The sequence below is a fragment of the Mixophyes fleayi genome, chromosome 4 (assembly GCF_038048845.1).
Source record: "Mixophyes fleayi isolate aMixFle1 chromosome 4, aMixFle1.hap1, whole genome shotgun sequence".
NCBI lineage: Eukaryota > Metazoa > Chordata > Amphibia > Anura > Limnodynastidae > Mixophyes > Mixophyes fleayi.
The window spans coordinates 13,202,498-13,224,456 of record NC_134405.1 but is presented as its reverse complement, the minus strand read 5'-3'; the positions used below and the strand labels follow the sequence as shown (position 1 = coordinate 13,224,456).

General features: G+C 42.1%; 1 protein-coding gene across 4 annotated transcripts in view; it reads left to right on the top strand.

The window, feature by feature from the left end:
* The window catches only part of LOC142151043 (uncharacterized), a 160,374-nt gene that overhangs the window by 50,745 nt on the left and 87,670 nt on the right, over positions 1-21,959 (top strand). The window lies entirely within an intron of this gene.

Here is a 21,959-nt window from a genome sequence, read left to right as displayed (position 1 = left end):
ATATATATATATATATATATATATATATATATATATATATAGATAGATATAGATATATATATATATATATATATATATCTATATAGATAGATATATATAGATGGATAGATTAGATATTCTTTTTGACACAAGCACACTTCCGGTAATGCACACACAAACAACTTCTTAGGTTGGGGCATCACAGGAGAAGACACCTGCATACCTTACATAACAGAGAGTCAATCATGCAGTGCTGCCATTTTTGGATTTAGTACTTCAGAGTATAAAGGTTGAAAGTAAGTGTTAGTTGGATTTCATCTTGTGTTATATTGGTGAGTACAAGGTCAAATGTGAGACAGGTTAGAGGTTCTTTATTGCTTTTTACTAATGACTGACTTTCTCCCTTTGTTTAGATTAATGATACAGCCACAGTAACCAGGGTCAAGTCAGCACTCTGGCTCCTCCGCTTCAGCCCCGAAGCGGAGGCAGACAAATTTTAATCAACGAGAGGTGAAACTGTTGGTACAGCCGGTGGAGGAGGAGAGGCTACATTCTACCAACTGACAGCTCTCCGCTCCAGCTAAAATAAAAATCTGGCAGGATATCACTATGCAGGTCAATACCGTCACTCGAATTCGAACAACAGTGACAGGTAAAATATATAAAAAAAAATTATTTTGGGACCCAAAATATTATATTGTGCTCTGCATACTGTCACACATCGGCCCCATGAACGAGTACCGGCGTTGTTACCTCTGTCTCATAAATGGTGACCACGGTATCTTGTATCCAGTGTTTTAGTCTCAGTCTTCATCTGGTTCCATTCTGTGCATGTGTCAATCATTATTCTCTCTATGACCTCCCACTCGCTCCTGGTGCTTTTGGAGCACTATTTAAACCTCCCAGTTCCTGCTCTCTGGATCCTGTTCTTCAAGTTACTTACTCTTGTCAGGATTGGGCTCTCCTCGTGTGACTTACTCATGGTTGCTGTGCATCATTGCTCCAGGACCTGCTGTGTTTGCTCCCTGATACCTTCGTTGGAACTCTCACTTTATCGGGTCTTCACTGCCGCATTCAGCATCTCCTCTACGGCTTGTTTCATTAGACTTCACCGCTTCAGGATGGTAATTCCAACTTCATCAGGAATCCGCTACACCTGCTGCACTGAGTTACCATCTAAAAGGATCAGCTAATGTTTCAACATCTTTGTTTCTATTGAACTATTGCTGTACCAGTAATTCATCTGCAGATGCTCTGAGTTACCACCTAAACGGATCAGCTAATGCTTCATCATACTTGTCTCTATTGAACTGTTGCTGTATCAGTAATTCATCTGCTGTCGCTCTGAGTTACCATCTAAAAGGATCAGCTAAATGCTTCATCATAATTGTTTCTATTCAACTGTGCTGTATCAGTGATCCATCTGCTAGTACTTTGAGTTATTATCTTAATAAATCAATGAACTTCCTTATTGTTATTGTCCTCAGTGAACTTTCCCTATTTTGTCGTATTCCATCTATATCTGGCTCCACCTATATTTCTGCCTCACTTGCTCTGGGAACCGCGACCTGCAGTAATAGGTGTGTCTAAGCTAATGCTCTCTTCTAGAGTCATGGTGAAAAGCACCCACCGTTAGACTCCGCGCCCCAGTTCGAGTATTATCATCTGCAGGTATACAGGACTCGTTAACTATTTCCCAGATATTCGTGACACATACATAGTACAGGTCTTTGAAATTTTGACCAACCTTGCAAGCATTGCCCAAGGTATGACAGACCAACATCTTTACAAACGTTAAAAACTTGTACATTATCAGTCCGAATTTGCCACCTATTTTTTTAAGTCTTTAAATTAAGTATTAGCATTCTGTTATTAGTATGTGATCTTTAGGGCCAATATATTTCTATCTATATGTAAGTCTGCACAAGTTTTTGGCAAATATTTTGGATTCTATACATTGCAAACATTTATAAACATTTCACATAGGTGGCGGGACTTTAAATGTCGCTTGAAAGACAAACGGCATGACCAGTGCATGCATGCTATGTGGACAGCAGGTGGTTCTCCAGCTGTGATGGACCTCAGTCCACTGGAGACCACGGCATTGTCCTGCATAGATGATCAGTTGATGCAGAGCTAGCCCACCCCTAACCACACCAATATCCTCCAGTGGTAACTTTGAGATCACAATACATGCATAAAAAATTCCAATGACTAATGTTTTGTTTACAGAAGTATAAACACACCTAACAACAATAGTTGTGTTTAAAGCAAAAATAGATGATTCCATTTTTACCAGTTGCCAATTTGACTACAAGTCAAACTCCTAAATTGTTCCCACTTATACTGCAACCTAACCAGACGATTGTAGAATCTGATTACTGATTAGTTTCAGAGAAGTTCACTTAGAGATTTCAAAAGGATGCTTAGGTAACATTCCGCTCAAGACACAGGAATGCTGGTTGTTAAATGTATATGTTACAAGAAGTTAAAAAAGATGACTCCACATATACAACCGACTTTCACTGAAAAAAAGTTATGGACTTCCGGTGGGCGGGACATCTGGAAGGGCCGCTTTTTAGTTTGGCTCCATGCAACTTCTTACTATCTGTTGGCATCAGGGCACTAGACAACTCCAAAAACATCAGAATTTGGCTTATACTAAGCCCAGGAGTCTAGGTGAGACCCATATAGTATCACGGGGTTAATTCACTGTATATCCCCGGAGTCCGACTCTGAGTGAGAGCCACGCTAAAATTTTCCTGGCACATGGCGGATATTTCATAAAGAGCCAAAGAAGAACACCCTGTCCCACTCATCTGTGCACCATATGAATGGGGAATAATATCACAAGCCCCCCAGGAGCAGATTGAGTAGAAGCCAAAACCTCCTCTACAAACTCCTGAAAGGAGAAAAGTGACGAACGGACCGACCGAGAGAAGGTACGAGATTGGCAACACCGACAGACACCTACCTATAATCCTTGCTGGAGGACTCTGTTAAGGCAGAGGAAGATGGGTGACAGGTGTTAGCGGAACCCTCGGTGAGATTACGGCAGTGAACGTTGTTGGCCGAACCAGGAGAAGAAGCAAAGTTGGAGATCCTATCGCTTGCCCGGAGGCCGTGTTGGAGGGTCTGGTCCTGGTGGAGAAGAGCGGTGACCACATCGAGACGTGGCTGTAAGCAACATCACTTACCTGGGAACCGAGCCGGAGGATCTTGTCTCAGCGGTGGTGGTCGGGTGGCAGGTGCGAGACCTCAGACGGGACCTGCAAACATTTCTTTGTGGGGAGCGCTGACGGTTGGCGCGGAGGCACCACCTATCCCTCGCTGCACAGTATAGAAGACAGAGTAGTCTCCTCTGCGTGCATTGCATCCACGCAGAGGAGACTAGCTATATACCATCCAGCACATAGAATCCTTAGGGAAACGAATACACTGCACTGCTTGGAGGTACTGAACGTTTCTACACCTATCCTCAGCACCATGGATGGCCTGGACAGAGTCAATTTATTATAATGACCAGTATATGCCTTCCCAGAGGAACCTCAGCTAGAGCTGAGAAGTAGCAGGTTGACAACCTAAAACTTATTGGGAGAATCTATCCTTCTCTTTTGCCTTTTGTTTGTCTTTTCTGTTTTTTCTCTGCTTTGCTTTTATTTACTTTTATTATCTTTTTCCTTCTTTTCTCAATATAATCCATGTGAGAATAAGTATTTGAAACTAGAGAATTTACATTGTGCATATGTGTAACAAGTATTTCTATTTGTGCTGATTCCTATGTGAGATAGTTTTGGCTATACATGGGTTGCTGAATTAATCTTAACATTGTGTGACTCTGCTGCCACCTGGTGGCAAAAGATATTCAGTGTTTTTGAAGAAACCTTTAAGATAACATCTATATATGCACTGTCTAACTAAAGTAATGTAATTGAAATTTCTCAAAAGAGGGAGGAAAAGATAAACCTTTTGCCCATAACTGACAACCTGTACAGGCTGTTCTGATAGAAATTTCATTGGATCTATTTATCCCATGAGAAAATTTGTGCACAAATAAAAACAGCGACAAGCGCTGTGATAGGTGTTATTAATAGGCTGCTATATCCAAACGTGGTGATTCTGCGGCCACTGTGTTAGGACATAATTAGAATAACTAAAAGGTCACTTAACATACCTTCAATTTATATGGTATAACTCAACTACATAAAGTGACTTACTGACTCAAAGAAACAATGTAAATGTAATCTCTCAAGGAGAGAAGTAAATGTAAACTTTTATCTTAAAATTGACAACCTAGGCACACCACCTTAACGGGGGTCCCCCTTTTATATTTGTCTTTATCATTCCATGGAAAAATACTTAGATAAACAAAAAACAGGGACAAGTGTACCCAAAGTCTCTCGTTCCACAATGGGAAAGCCAAAATCACAAACTAATAAATCTGTACCCTCTCCACCGTCTCCCCCATTGTCATATACTGCTCAATCAAATAACCCTGACCCTACGGTGGCCCTATCGCAGAGTACTGCTCCTTCCATCTCGGCAATGGAATTCTTGGCCATATTCATGCCTCAGATTGACAAACAATTTCAGTCTCTGCGTGATATGGTTGAGAATGTCCTGTCTACTATTGCGGCTAATACAATCCGCATTGTTGAGTTGGAACAACGAACTAGTGACGTAGAAGATAAAAATCAATCTTTAGAAGTCAAGGTAGATGGCAACTCCCAAACCTTACAACAACTAATTGATAAGATTGATGATCAAGAGAACAGGAACAGGAGAAATAATCTTTGGTTCATAGGTATCCCAGAGACAATAAAGGGTCCACAACTCATTCATTACCTAAGTGTTTTGATTCCCTTGGCGCTAGAGCTTGAGGAAACAATGGAGAAACCCCAAATTGAAAGGGCGCATAGAATTGGTCAAGAAGGAGAGGGAGACAGACCCAGACCCCGCCCAGTCATAGCCCGGTTTCTGGACTATAGAGCAAAAGAATCGATACTTGGGGCGTATAGAAAACAGGAGTCAATGATTATCGAAGGAACAAAAATTCTAATATTTCAAGATTTCTCAGTCAAACTGTCGCAAAAACTCAAAGAGTTTGCAGCTGTATGTAAACACCTAATAGACAGCAATAAGCGTTTTGCTCTACTCTACCCACTGGACCCAAGAGGTACTCAACATGGATGCCCGATGTCTCCACTGCTGTTCAATTTGTCGTTAGATCCAATGCTGAGATTGATTCAACAGTGGCCCCAGATGAAAGGCATCTCGGTTGGCACAGAGTGCACAAAAATTACAGCATTTGCCGACGATATTCTACTTCATATCTCAAACCCAGAGTTATGTCTGAGCCCATTAATGGAGAAAATTATGGAAATAGGATCAATATCAGGATTTGAAGTAAATCTTGAAAAATCAACGGCTTGGGTTGCAGTGGGCAAATAGGTCAATACCATATTTGGGGGTCCGGCTTCCGAAGAACATGGCCACTCTCTATAATCTTAATATTAGCAAAGTCATAGCTGATATGCAAAGGGAGCTGGAGGGTTGGGAACGACTCAATGTATCCTACTTGGGCAGGGCAAACCTCCTGAAGATGATATAGTTCCCGCGATTATTATACCCTTTGCAAACATTACCACTTTTTGTAACACAAAAAGATGCACAACAGATTAATTATATTTTCCGTAGATTTATTTGGAAAAAGAAGCGCCCCAGGATTAGCCTTATCAAACTTCAACAACCCAAGACAAATGGGAGCATAAATTTCCCAGACAGTATAGTCATGCAGCTCATCTGCGATATCTAAAAGATTGCTTAATGGATCAGAGCATTTATACTAATTTAGCTGTAGAAAAACAATTTCTTCTGGATATCCATCTAAAGGCCTTTCTTCATCTACATGATCAGGAACTGCCTCCCCATACTCTTGAAAACTCTCTTGTACTTTCAGTTACAAAGATTTGGCATATACTAAGACATAAACTCCACCTTAATCCCTATAAATCCATACATCTACCGTTTGTTAAAAACCCCGCATTTCAAGATGGCATGGCGGCTCGCCCCTTCACGTTGTGGGAGAGGGAGGGACTGCAGACAGTTAGGCAATTGTTGAACAAGACTGGGAGAAAGCCACTCTGCCACGTGGAAGCACTGGAGCTGTGTCCATTTTTGGATTCATGTGGTTTCCTTTCATTCAGGTCCAGCACTATGCCCGAGAGGTGATCTCGCTCTTCACGGCAGTGGATTGGGATAACCCTCTTGATATTTTATTATCAACTGCTTCCTCCAAGAGAGGAGCAATTTCATCTAACTATGCTTTTTTAAGACCTATAATAAATCACACTAAAATAAATTCGCTCCTGAGTGGATGGTTGCGCCATTTCCCTCGACTAACAGAACAAATGTTGTTGAAAGAACTGGCCACTTCAATAAATCTTTTCCCAGCCTCTATATATGCAGAGATGTTCCTTAACATATTCCACATAGGTTACCTCTCACCGCATCACCGAAATATTATTGGTCTTTCAGCTGACTCTAGGTGCCCTAAATGTGGTGATACCCAAGCAGATCTATACCATTGTTTATGGACTATGATCAGGGCCTTCTGGACTCGGGTATGGAGGTTCGCAACTTCGGAATTAGTTAAGTACTTGCCACTCACTCCTGATTTGGCAATATTGGGTATTTTGCCTTCTGATACGCGGAGCTCCGCAGAGGGAAGAAGGTTGCTTATGGCAATATCTGCAGCAGCTAGGAAATCGATCCTCCATTTGTGGATCCAGAACTTCCCTCCAACACTCGATTTGTTTAAGGAAAAGATGTACTTCCTCCTGAGAATGGACTGGCTGGAGGCTTCTCTCCAGAAGGGTACTTTAACTCGTAAAATTTTTGATACTTGGGAAAGCTATATTAATATCCTACCCACCCAGTTGCGAATACAGCTGTATGAATGCTTTCATCAGACGTTGTGGTTTAAAACCAGAGTATTCCTTCAAGACCCTCCAATTCTTATACAGGATGATAGGTCGGGCCTGTCCTCTTCCTCTGGTCTCTCCGCACCCTAATGACGGGCTAGGGGAGGGGGAAACTATAATGCCATGATTCCTCCCTTCACTGAAGGATGGTGGCGTGGCTATTGTCATTACTAATGCTATCACTATTACAATTTTGTCTCGTTCCATGCTGTAAATCCATAATATATTGATATTGGAAACATATATCTGAGAATGACTGTGGCATAATGCTGTTAAATCTCCTCAAACCGTGCCCATATAAAATGTAACAATATTTATGTACATGTATATTGATTATATCTGCAATTGAATGATTTTTATATGAAACCAACAGTATTGTATGATTGATGTCTGAACATCTTCAATAAAAATGTTTTGAAGATAGAAAAAAAAGTTATGAAATCTACTAATATGGTACAAAAACATGGATGTTATTGAGTCAAACATAGATGTTGATGTTTCTTTTTTTCCCTTCCACTATGTTAGCTGAAGATGCAGATACGGTCTAAGAGGAGGAGGACCTGGTGGAGGTGACCTGTGATGTGGAAGAGACTCAGATGTAAGAGGATGCAGGGGGCAGTGGGCAGCCTGCCCTCATACAAGATTTTTACAATAAAATGTACCACTCTAATCAAATCCTAGGAAGCACCACCCAGAACATCAGCACAGGCCTAATCCATATCCATCACACTTTCCAACATATTGACACTACCCTGACCTGTCTCACCGACCTTGTTGCACAATACCTCACCAATAATCCTGCTGCCCCAATGCTACATATTTCCTCTCCTGTCCCCATGGCACATTTCTTCACTCCTGCCCGTCTGCCAAATTTATCTCCACAGGCCCTTATACCCTAAGTTTTCCCTTGTTATCCTCCCCAGGTTAACCTCATAGCTGGACTGTCATCTGTTGCCCCTCCACCTTCTCTAGCACATCTACCCCCTTCTGTTACACCTCCACCCTCTGCTGTCCCAATGCCCTCTGCTTCTCCATCGTTTCAAACCACATCAGAAGTCAGGTTAAGACCAAGGGGTATATTTACTAAACTGCGGGCTTGAAAAAGTGGAGATGTTGCCTATAGCAACCAATCGGATTCTAGCTTTCATTTTTTTATTGCATTCTACAAAATGACAGCTAGAATCTGATTGGTTGCTATAGGCAAAATCTACACTTTTTCAAACCCACAGTTTAGTAAATATACCCCCAAAACCACTTCTAAAATTGGCCCAGGAAGCAATGGGGCCCGAAAAAAAATAATACCCAATTGTATTTTTTTTTTTTCTGCTTTGTACTTTTTGTTGTTTGCACTAATACACAATTTTGAACAAAAAAAAGGTTTCCTCGTGTTTTGGACCATTTACATTAAGCATTACATTTGAAGCAAAGCCCCAAAGCTACATACACGTAATGTATGATGAAATCCCATATTCTTTATAGCCGGAATAGTATTTGGAATCCTATAAAGAGTAACGAGGAAAAAAAATATTAGTAATGAGTAACTAAACATAGAATGAATTAGTGAGATCTTGTAACGTGATATGGTGCTATTGTAATGGTACAATATTTGCCAATTGATTCTACAAGTACACTGTAATGCAAAGACTGATAATATCTTGCAAAGCTGGTGGACCTACCATTTATGAGTACAGTGTATACCAATGTACTTAGGACAAGAAATGGTTACTTGTAAATAATGATGTGATAGAGAATAGTACCTTATAGCCACGCTTCACCCTGTGGTCTTGCGCCTCCTTGTCTGTATCAATGTGCACCACATGGCTTGCAGATTTTGTAGTCTCCTTGTACATTATACATAGACATACAAGCAGTATATATCTATTAATGCTCATTCCCAAGTTTCTGTAAAACAGTCCAAAAATATATAAAAGTCAGCATGACATGAAATTTAAATAAATAATTAAACAAAATATGTACTACATAGACATACGTAGCAGATGATATAGACAAAATATTTAAAAGATTTTAAAGCATCCAACCACAATGCACATATAGCAAGCATGTTGGAACTATACAACACGCACATAACATTTAACAACAGACGTGCATCGGTAATGTCCAGACTTATACAGTCAAGTCCATAAATATTGGGACATCGACACAATTCTCATATTTTGGGCTCTATACACCACCACAATGGATTTGAAATGAAACTAACAAGATGTGCTTTAACTGCAGACTTTCAGCTTTAGTTTGAGGGTATTTACATCCAAATCAGGTGAACAGTGTAGGAATTACAACGGTTTCTATATGTGCCTCCCACAAGTGCTTCCATCTAATTATGTACAAACATATAATACCTGTCTATACACAAAATCTGGAAAATACAACACTCCTAAAGTTAAATGAAAAATCCTTGTCAGATATACATCAAAGTCCTGAATATTAATATTGAGCGGACATAAACTTGTTACACATCAAGAGAAAACTCATTAATATAGCAAATATCCTGCTTATTACAAGTGTCCTGGTTTGTATAAATTCTTAAAAACAAAACTTCTTCAAAGTCTCAATTCTAAGTTCATTCAAATCCCACTTGTATCCAAAAATCACATAAACATGGTTTACATGTCCTGCTTCACATAGGATTAGTGACCCTGCAACAACACACCATCCCCGTTGTGATTGTACTTACAGGAGATGAGTGATCAATAGCACATCCAATAATAGTTAACCTCGTAGCGGACTCTTAGATGTCTTAATGCAGATATATTCATTCAATCACCGGAACTACTTGTAGTTTGATGACTACGATATTCAGAAAAGATATTATCCGGACAGTTCTCACATTAGAATCAGCATTAGATTCTCAAGTGCACGCTGGTAACGTGAGCTTACACTGTGTTTCCTATTTCCAACCAAATAATTCTTGTGCAGATATCAGTTGTTAGTATGAAACAGTTTAATTTAAATCATAAGGAGAGAAAAGCTTTAAAGAAATCGCAAAACAATCCTGATATAGTAATCAAACATTGCAGCCAAAGGTGGTGGGATTTTGATTTTGGATAGGGATAAATATGACGGTTAAATAAAGACAACTAGAAGAAGGGGGAATTAAAATATAAATAATAATATCACCTTCCCTCTTTCGCTACTCTTCCAATATGTGCAAATTCATGGCTTTATTACGTCCCAAATTCGTACACCCACCCTTCTATGAAAGAAGTTGTATTTATTCTGGTGGCAGTAAAGGTATAATCTCAGCATACCATTCAATTCCTGCACCTAAACCAAACCCATGGGAACTACATGAAATAGCCTAGGAGACTGACCTGGGTATTAGGATGGAAAACGAGGAATGGTCTTTTATCAAAAGGTGTACTGCTAAATCCTCCATTAATGTATGTATCTTTGAGAACTCGTAAAAATACACTCAAGATGGTATATGGTGCCAGACAAGATCCACCATATTTACCCTTCTCTTCCAAACCTTTGTAGGAGAAACTGTGGTGATATTGGCACATCACTCCATATTTGGTGGGATTGCCCCTTAATTCACCAATTTTGGAATACCGCTATAGCTCTTATACTGCAAATAACTAAAATTCAGGCTCCCAGGGATCCATCCACATTTTTAACGTAATAGACCTCTGAAATCCTTAAGAAAACCCACAGACAGACTGATTATGCACATTAGTTATGCATACAAATTACTAATAGCCAGGGAATGTAAGAAAACCTCTTCCACCTTCAAAATCTGCTTTATTAAATGGAATCTAGTATTTGTTCTTTATGGAATTTATAACATGTTTACTTAATAATTCCCTAACACAATACCATAAGACTTGGGCCCCTTGGTTTCAGTTTCACAACTCCCCAATCCCGGACAGGTCTTCAAACTTCAACTAAGTATTCCTCTTTGTCACTCACCGGACTGTGAGTGCTTCTTCCCGGACATTTAGGAACCGTGGCCGTCCTCCATCCTGAGGGACTGCGCATGCGCAGCCCTTTCTAAACCTTCAGTGTATGTTCCTTTAACTTAATTGGCAGATCAGGCAACACTCCCTATATTAAGCACCTGTGGTCAACACCACGTTGCCTGATCTTGGAGTCTCATTCCCCATGAGTCTCTGAAGGTGTTCCTGTGTTTCCTCGTTTATTCAGCCCAGCTGATTCCTGTGGTTTCCAAACCACTTCTACCTCTGTGGTTTCCAAACCACTTCTACTACTGTGGTTCCCATACCACAGCTACCCTTCTGTGTATCATCGTGACTGTGAGCTGATTCCTATCCGCTGCCTCCGTGCACTACAGTCTTCTAACCACTTCAACTCTACCATGTATTATTGGGACTGTTAGCTGATGCCTATCCGCTGCCTCCGTGCACTACAGTCTTCCATCCACATCCACTCACCTGTTCATCATCGTGACTGTTAGCTGATTCCTATCCGCTGCCTCCGTGCACTACAGTCTTCAACCTGCAACTCGTCTGTGTTTCATCATCGTGACTGTTAGCTGATTTCTATCCGCTGCCTCCGTGCACTACAGTCTTCAACCTGCAACTCGTCTGTGTTTCATCATCGTGACTGTTAGCTGATTCCTATCCGCTGCCTCCGTGCACTACAGTCTTCAACCTGCAACCCGTCTGTGTTTCATCGTGACTGTTTGGCTGATTTCTATCCGCTGCCTCTGTGCGCTTCAGTCTTCAGTTCTTGTCAACTCTCCCGTGTTTCCTTGAGACTGCTGCCACTATTGCTATCCGCTACTCTCCGTGATCAACAGTTCCAGTTCAACTCTGCTCTCCCGTGTCCCATCGTTACTGCACCTGCTGGTTGCTATTGGCTACCTCCGTGTTTCCGCAGGGACCCGCTACTGCTACTCCTCAGCGCTACTCATCCATCTACTGCTGATCCGCTCTCCACGCTTTCCTGTGTTCCCTGCTGGTCTACCTACCTGTGCGCTGCACCTACTAGACCACCGCTTCACCCATCCAGGGACTTTGCATCCTGCCGGCCTCCTGCCGTTCAGGTATTTCTGCACTCCTGTCTGACTGCCTGCTTCTGAACCACGGTATGCATACTTCTCATTGACTGTGCTGTGTATTGCATACCTTGCTGGACTGTGTTGGTTGTCCCCTGGAGTTTGCTATCCGCTGAGTCTATTGCCATCATTGACTGTGTTATCTCGTGCTGGATTACTTCAAGAGACTTTCTATATTGGCAGTGCTGTTCAGTCATATATACATATATATTGTACATATTACTGTGGATCAAAGTTAAGGTGCCCGTGTATATCTTGTGTTGCAGTCTCTCCCCGTGCACCTCCTCACATATATATTCAGTGGTACAACTTGCTAGTGGCAGACCACTGATCCCTGTTTCCAGTTTCACCTGTTCCAGTATCCTCTCACATAGCAGTGGTACAACTTGCTAACGCAGACCACTGACTCCCCGGATACCTCCACTTGGATTCCATTCCTTCACTCTGACAGCGGTACAACTTGCTATCCGCAGACCGCTGACTCTCATCACCTCCTCGTTTCTGTTGGACATTCCTCCTCACTATAGCAGTGGTACAACTTGCTACCGCAGACCACTGACTACCTTCACGTGTTCTTTGTCCATACAGTTCCTCGTGTATTATTACCATCATATTGCCAGTGCTGCTAGTCATAGACTTTCCTGAGCATCTCATCATCTGCTATTTCCTGTTCCGTGATCACCCTGCTACCAGAGTACCATATTACCACCTATACTGCTCTGGTAGGCCTATCACCTGGTGATCCCTGGGTAAAGACTCCTAGTGCCCGTGACAGTAAGATCAGGCCATGACAGACCCAGATACGGAACCTACCGCTAAAGAGATGCTGCAGCATCTGGTCAGCCGTGTGGAGCAACAGGATGCTTGCCAACAGCTGTTACTTCAATGTTACCAATCGTTAACCTCCCAAGGAACATCTGGACAGACTGTTACAGCTAATATTGAAGCTCCTGTGCTTTCCTCCGTTTCCCCAGTGCCATCCCAGGTGTCTACAGCTCCTACGCTTCACCTGCCTACTCCGTCAAAATATGACGGGGACCCCAAAACTTGTAGAGGTTTCCTTAACCAATGTTCAGTCCATTTTGAGCTCCAACCTCAAAATTTTTCTACCCATCGTTCCAGAGTGGCCTATCTTATCTCATTGTTTTCTGGACAAGCCCTGGCTTGGGCCTCCCCTCTGTGGGAAAGAAACGATCCAATTCTACAAGATAGTGCCAAATTAATTTCCACAGTCCGAAGTGTGTTCGATGAACCAGGTCGTGTGACCTCCGCTGCTTCCAGCATTCTTCGTTTGCGACAAGGCTCCCATACAGTAGGCCAGTATGTCATTCAATTTAGGATCTTAGCCTCTGAACTTCAGTGGAACACTGAAGCATTAGTTGCCGCCTTCTGGCAGGGGCTCTCCGATAAAATTAAAGATGCACTGACTACCCAAGAGCTTCCTTCGTCACTAGAAGATTTGATCTCTCTTTGCCATCGTGTAGATATGAGATTTCGTGAAAGAGAGTCTGAGAAAACAACGGCTGTCAAAGCACCTCTTCGTTCAACCCCTCAATTTCGTCCAGCTCCACCCTCTGTGATTCCCATGGAGATAGGACGTTCCAAATTATCTTCAGAGGAGAGGAAACGAAGAGTAAAGAATAGGCTCTGTATCTATTGTGCTGATTCCACGCATATGCTCAGCTCTTGCCCTAAGAGATCGGGAAATGCCAGGCCCTAACTAGTTTTGGAGAGGTGAAGTTAGGGTCCCTGGAGTCCTCTCCATCGTCTATGAAATCTAAAGTCTGCGCTTTTGATGTTACGATTTCCTTTGCTACCAAATCCTTTGAGTCACAGGCATTGATTGATTCCGGAGCAGCAGGAAATTTCATTTCTAAATCACTAGTGAATCAATGGTCCCTGCCGGTGATTACTTTAAAAACACCCATTACTGTGACGGCTATAGATGGATCACGTCTCATCAATGGTCTCATCACCCAGAGTACGTCTCCAGTAACTCTTCAGATTGGTGGGCTACACCATGAAGAGATTTCGTTTTTAATTCTTCCAGTTACGACAAGTCCGATTGTCTTAGGCCTTCCATGGCTTCAGTGTCACTCTCCCCAGATTGACTGGCGCACCCCTCAAGTTACGTCTTGGGGGTCTGAATGTCACCATCGTTGCCTTTCCCAAGTTATTCCTCTTAAAGTACAGCAATCTTCCATCTCATCTTCCTCCCCGGGACTCCCTCCTCAGTATGCTTCATTTGCCGATGTGTTTGATAAAGCTCAGTCTGAACGTCTTCCTCCTCATCGTTCTTGGGATTGTCCGATCGACCTTCTACCTGGCAAGACTCCTCCCAGGGGTCGGGTCTATCCTCTCTCGTTACCTGAGACTCAAGCCACATCTGAGTACATACAGGAGAATCTCCAGCGTGGGTTTATTCGACCTTCCACCTCTCCCGCTGGAGCTGGGTTCTTCTTCGTCAAAAAGAAGGATGGATCATTACGCCCTTGTATAGATTTTCGTGGACTCAACGCCATTACTATCAAGAATCGGTATCCCATTCCGCTGATCACTGAGCTATTCGATCGCATCAAGGGAGCTCGGATATTTACTAAGTTGGATCTTCGTGGTGCCTACAATTTAATTAGAATCCGTTCCGGTGACGAATGGAAGACCGCGTTCAACACCAGAGATGGGCATTACGAATATTTAGTAATGCCCTTCGGGCTGTGTAATGCCCCCGCTGTTTTCCAAGGCTTCATCAATGAGATCTTTCGGGACTTATTATATGTATGTGTCGTTGTCTACCTGGACGACATATTGATCTTTTCACAGGACCTGCCTTCTCATCACCAACATGTGGCAGAGGTCCTCTCCAGACTACGGAAAAATTCATTGTTCTGTAAATTGGAAAAATGTTCATTCGAGTTACCCCAGATTCCATTCTTGGGGTATATAGTTTCCGGAGTTGGCCTGAAGATGGATCCAGACAAAGTAAATGCTGTATTACATTGGCCTCAGCCAACTACTCTTCGTGCCATCCAGCGTTTTTTAGGTTTTGCCAATTACTATAGACGCTTCATTCAAGACTTTTCATCCATTGCATCTCCTATTGTGGCCCTGACTCGGAAAGGGGCTAATACTAAGCAATGGTCATCTGAGGCTCTCCAAGCCTTTCAAATTCTCAAAGAGTCCTTCTCGTCTGCTCCCATTCTTCGACAGCCTGATGTGACACTCCCCTTCTTCCTAGAAGTAGATGCCTCTAATGTGGGCTTAGGAGCCATTCTCTCCCAACGCTCGGAGCAACAAAAATTACATCCTTGTGCCTTCTACTCTCGGGGTCTTCTGCCCGCAGAGAAAAATTATACTATCGGGGACAAGGAGTTGCTGGCCATCAAAGCTGCATTAGAGGAATGGAGATACTTGTTGGAAGGAGCTCGCCATCCGGTGACGATCTTCACGGATCATAAGAACTTGTCATATTTGCAATCTGCCCAATGCTTGAACCCTCGTCAAGCAAGATGGTCTCTTTTCTTTTCCCGTTTTGAATTAATTATAACCTTCAAACCAGCCGCTAAGAACAAGAAAGCTGACGCTCTATCTCGAGCTTTTGTGACGTCCTCTGATGTAGAAGAGGATCCCAACCATGCTATTCTAGACCCTAAATGTATTTCTCTGGCTGCTTCATCCACCAAAATGCTACCATTTGGGAAGACCCTCGTGCCTCCTACTCTGAGGAGGAAAATCCTTTTGTGGTTCCATGCCTCTCGTTTTTCTGGACACGCCGGTGAACACAAGACCTTTGAGATTCTCTCTCGAAGTTACTGGTGGCCTTCAATGAGGAGAGACGTCAAAGAGTTTATTGCTTCCTGTGATTTATGTTCTCAGTTCAAATTCTCCCGCAGAACTCCAGCAGGGTTGCTGCGACCACTACCCATTCCGTCCAAGCCTTGGACCCATATTAGTATGGATTTCGTTACTGATTTGCCACCAAGTAAGAATCACAATACTATTTGGGTAGTGGTAGACAGATTTTCGAAGATGGCTCATTTCGTCCCTCTGTCCGGTTTACCTTCCTCGTCTACTCTGGCTGAACATTTCATTAAAGAAATCTTCCGCATCCATGGATGTCCGTCTGAGATTGTGTCAGATAGAGGAGTACAATTCGTTTCCAGATTCTGGCGGGCCCTTTGTAAAACCTTGGGCATACGATTAGCACTCTCATCTTCTTACCATCCGCAATCTAACGGACAAACGGAACGAGTCAATCAAGATCTTGAGACTTTTATAAGGATGTTCTCTTCAGCCAACCAAGACAACTGGGTAGAATTGCTTCCTTGGGCTGAATTCGCCCATAACAACATGTACCATGAGTCATCATCCAAAACTCCATTCTTTGTGGTCTACGGTCACCATCCGTCTTTTCCGGAATTTCCTGCCCTCCCGCCCACCCAAGTTCCTGCTGTGGAGACTGCTTGTCAGACCTTCAAAAATATCTGGTCTCAGGTCAAAACCTGTTTAAAGAAGACATCTAACAATTATAAGTCTTTCGCAGATAAGAAGAGGCGGGCTATTCCACCACTAAAAATTGGAGATCGTGTCTGGTTATCTACTAAAAATATTCGTTTGAAGGTTCCATCTATGAAATTCGCCCCTCGTTTTATTGGTCCATATAGGATCATTCAAGTTATCAATCCAGTATGTGTTAAACTTCTTCTTCCTAAGAATCTTCGGATTTCCAATGCCTTCCATGTGTCCTTGCTCAAACCTCTCATCATCAACCGTTTCTCGACTCCTCCCTCAGCACCGCAGCCAGTTCAAGTTCATCAGGAGGAGGATTTCGAGATTACTGAGGTATTGGATGCAAAAATTTCGCGAGGAGTTCTCCGTTTCCTCGTTCATTGGAAGGGCTTTGGTCCTGAAGAGCGCTCATGGATCAAAGCTGAAGACCTTAGTGCTCCTGCCCTTCTGAAGAAGTTTTATTCCAAAAATCCGGACAAGCCCGGTTCCAGGCGTTCTGTGCCCACCTTTAAAAGGGGGGGTACTGTCACTCACCGGACTGTGAGTGCTTCTTCCCGGACATTTAGGAACCGTGGCCGTCCTCCATCCTGAGGGACTGCGCATGCGCAGCCCTTTCTAAACCTTCAGTGTATGTTCCTTTAACTTAATTGGCAGATCAGGCAACACTCCCTATATTAAGCACCTGTGGTCAACACCACGTTGCCTGATCTTGGAGTCTCATTCCCCATGAGTCTCTGAAGGTGTTCCTGTGTTTCCTCGTTTATTCAGCCCAGCTGATTCCTGTGGTTTCCAAACCACTTCTACCTCTGTGGTTTCCAAACCACTTCTACTACTGTGGTTCCCATACCACAGCTACCCTTCTGTGTATCATCGTGACTGTGAGCTGATTCCTATCCGCTGCCTCCGTGCACTACAGTCTTCTAACCACTTCAACTCTACCATGTATTATTGGGACTGTTAGCTGATGCCTATCCGCTGCCTCCGTGCACTACAGTCTTCCATCCACATCCACTCACCTGTTCATCATCGTGACTGTTAGCTGATTCCTATCCGCTGCCTCCGTGCACTACAGTCTTCAACCTGCAACTCGTCTGTGTTTCATCATCGTGACTGTTAGCTGATTTCTATCCGCTGCCTCCGTGCACTACAGTCTTCAACCTGCAACTCGTCTGTGTTTCATCATCGTGACTGTTAGCTGATTCCTATCCGCTGCCTCCGTGCACTACAGTCTTCAACCTGCAACCCGTCTGTGTTTCATCGTGACTGTTTGGCTGATTCCTATCCGCTGCCTCTGTGCGCTTCAGTCTTCAGTTCTTGTCAACTCTCCCGTGTTTCCTTGAGACTGCTGCCACTATTGCTATCCGCTACTCTCCGTGATCAACAGTTCCAGTTCAACTCTGCTCTCCCGTGTCCCATCGTTACTGCACCTGCTGGTTGCTATTGGCTACCTCCGTGTTTCCGCAGGGACCCGCTACTGCTACTCCTCAGCGCTACTCATCCATCTACTGCTGATCCGCTCTCCACGCTTTCCTGTGTTCCCTGCTGGTCTACCTACCTGTGCGCTGCACCTACTAGACCACCGCTTCACCCATCCAGGGACTTTGCATCCTGCCGGCCTCCTGCCGTTCAGGTATCTCTGCACTCCTGTCTGACTGCCTGCTTCTGAACCACGGTATGCATTGACTGTGCATTGACTGTGACTGTGCTGTGTATTGCATACCTTGCTGGACTGTGTTGGTTCTCCCCTGGAGTTTGCTATCCGCTGAGTCTATTGCCATCATTGACTGTGTTATCTCGTGCTGGATTACTTCAAGAGACTTTCTATATTGGCAGTGCTGTTCAGTCATATATACATATATATTGTGCATATTACTGTGGATCAAAGTTAAGGTGCCCGTGTATATCTTGTGTTGCAGTCTCTCCCCGTGCACCTCCTCACATATATATTCAGTGGTACAACTTGCTAGTGGCAGACCACTGATCCCTGTTTCCAGTTTCACCTGTTCCAGTATCCTCTCACATAGCAGTGGTACAACTTGCTAACGCAGACCACTGACTCCCCGGATACCTCCACTTGGATTCCATTCCTTCACTCTGACAGCGGTACAACTTGCTATCCGCAGACCGCTGACTCTCATCACCTCCTCGTTTCTGTTGGACATTCCTCCTCACTATAGCAGTGGTACAACTTGCTACCGCAGACCACTGACTACCTTCACGTCTTTGTCCATACAGTTCCTCGTGTATTATTACCATCATATTGCCAGTGCTGCTAGTCATAGACTTTCCTGAGCATCTCATCATCTGCTATTTCCTGTTCCGTGATCACCCTGCTACCAGAGTACCATATTACCACCTATACTGCTCTGGTAGGCCTATCACCTGGTGATCCCTGGGTAAAGACTCCTAGTGCCCGTGACACTCTTCCACCTTTTTACCCTATCCCCTGGTCCTTCCCATTCTCCCCCCTTCCCTTCCCCACCCCCTGATTGTAAAATAAACAAAAAACACTCTGTACCCAATAACCCCAATTATGAACCCCTATTGAGCATTTAGTAATGGATGTCTCCTGCTGGTATTTTCTATTCTAATCTAATTTTATTATTAATTTTATTATTCCATAATTTCCTTTATTGATACCGATTTTACTTAGGAATGTATAAACTAGTGTTTTTATATGTTATATGTTTTTACTATATGTTTTATCATATGTTAGGGTCCTAATAAATATGATAATACATCCTCAAAGCTTACCAGCCTTCCACTTAACCCTCTCTCCATGCTCGCTCTCATCACCTCGCTCCTCCTCAGAAGACTCCCTGACTCCCTTTCTGCCAGCCGTCTGTTTGCCCTCCCTTTAGAATGTAAGCTCTTATGAGAAGGGCCCTCCTCCCTCCTGTCTATCTACCTTCTCTTCTGCTCCAACTTCAATATAATAGCTTTGCCTGGAGCCTCTGAAGTCATGGTATTATTCATTTATTGTTCTGTACTTTTATTCCCTGTATTGTCCATTGTATGTATTGTGTACAGTGCTGCAGAAACCTTGTGGTGCCTTATAAATAAATTATAATAATAAATAATAATAATATGAGTTTGGCTATTAGACCATCCATGAATGATTTCTACCAACATATATACTAATTATCTGCACTACGAATTTACATTGGGTTAACGAGTGACTACATAAATATTTGAAAGAGCATCTTCTTCAGAGACTAAATCTCACTATCAGTATTGTGGTCTCCAAGGATTTCATACAGAGCTGTCCCGAAGTGTTGCTACAATTATTAAGATTAGCACATATTTTGCTACATGTTACATTCTTATATTAGACTACACCAGGGATAGAGCCTCAGAAATGACATTGTCATATATTTAAAATACCTCTGAGCTTGTCTCATACTCCGAATTTTTAATATTTCGTTTTTTATATTTTATTTTAATACTTATCAATAACAAATTTGTTTTTATGTGTGTCACAGTTTTTTCAAGTCCAAAATTTAGTGTGCTATTATGGATTTAGAAGAGGGTCTAAAGTTGGTACTAATCCTTTGTTGCTGACACTTTTACCACATATCTGAGGTGTGCCTTCCCCAGTTAGTATTCCTTTTTCTTTTCCTTTCTTTGTAGTTTTTTTTTTTCATAAAAATGTATTGTTTAGTGAACTCTGGTACTGTTACGGAAACATTGACACAAGTATATATATATATATATATATATATATATATATATATATATATATATATATATATATTGTGATAAAGTACGGCAATACAGCACTGATGCATCAATAATGCTGTTTATTTGCGAAGTGTCAGGATAGCATTAACATCTGTTTCTCCACACAAGTTCTCCCGCAGCCCTACGTCTGATTAAATAGTGTTTTCCTCACTACTAGACGGCCACTAACTGGCATCGGTGCCCTGCCACAAATCCAAACAGGTTTTTATCGTCCACCCTAGCACTACAAACAAATCACAACACAACAGCAAATCAATTACACCCCTGTGGAACACCTGTGTGTGTATGTGCTAAAAGAGGAGCCTAGTGAAAATTTAACCCTGTCTGCAGCCTGCTCCTGCAGACTAGCTGGACTGCCTACCACCCTAGTAGGAGAGGTGTGGCAAATAAGCCTCCTAGCCACAATATATATATATATATATATATATATATATATATACACATATATATCGGGGCCATAAGTAGGGCTGTGCGATAGGGGCAACCGCCCAGGGCACAACGCTGAAGGGGGGACGCAGTTTAGGAATGTTTTAGGATGATTTGGGTAAAGTTGAGGGCTAGGGGGGTGGCATTTGTCTTTCTCGCCCCAGGCGGTAGAATTCTAAGTTACGGCTCTGATATATATATATATATGTGTGTGTGTGTATATATATATATATATATATATATATATATATATATATATATATATATACACACACACACACTCTATGGGCCTAATTCATTAAGGAAAGTAAAACAAGATAATTGGGTAACTTTGAACTTTGGCAAAACCTTGCTGTTTTGAAAGGGGGGAGGTAAATTTAAAATGTGGGGACAGATTTATAATTGGGGGTAGAGCATGTCCTATATCAACTTTAAATTTCAGTGTATAAATAAGCTATCAAATATTGCTGTGCTACATGACAAAACAGACAATATTTAACTTATGTGCAAAATAATAAATTAATTTGCACGCCTTGCATTGTAACATGGTTTTGTCCAGGAGAAAACTTACTAATTTTTCTTACTAATTTTTTTGCCTTAATGAATCAGGCCCTGTATGGACAAAAGTATTCGGACACTTGACCATTACACAAACAGGAACTGTAATGACATTGTATACAAATACATATACTTTAATATGGAGTTGGTCCCCCTTTTGTAGTGGAAATGTTGGGGTTTTTTACCTACCAACTTAAAGGAGTTCAATTTGTATATAGAAATACAGAAGTTTATAAGGAAAATCACTGTAAAAAAAATTCTTCCTTGCTAAAGACCGGAATATAATAGAAAATATTAATATACAAAGTGGAAAACAAAAATTTAAGAAGAAATCCACTTTTTTCCCCACATATATTAAAGGTAACTTCATCGAAACGTTTAATAAAATTATAACGGAGGAAATTAAAAAGATTGGGAAAAAGAAACCTTGGAGAGGGAAGAAAATCTATAATCTGACATATAAAGAGCGATGTGCGATAGATAGTTTAAAAAAGAACAAACAATTAGTGATTAAACCAGCAGATAAGGGGGGCGCGGTGGTTGTAATGGACTTAGAATACTACACCCAGGAAATTTTAAAACAACTCAATTCGGAAAATACATATAAAAGATTAAAATCAGACCCCACAGATTCTATTATTGATGAATTGAGAAAGTTAATCACCAAGTATATTAAGGAAGATGTCTTGGATAGTGATATCCTGGAGTTTGTTATTATTTCCTTCCCT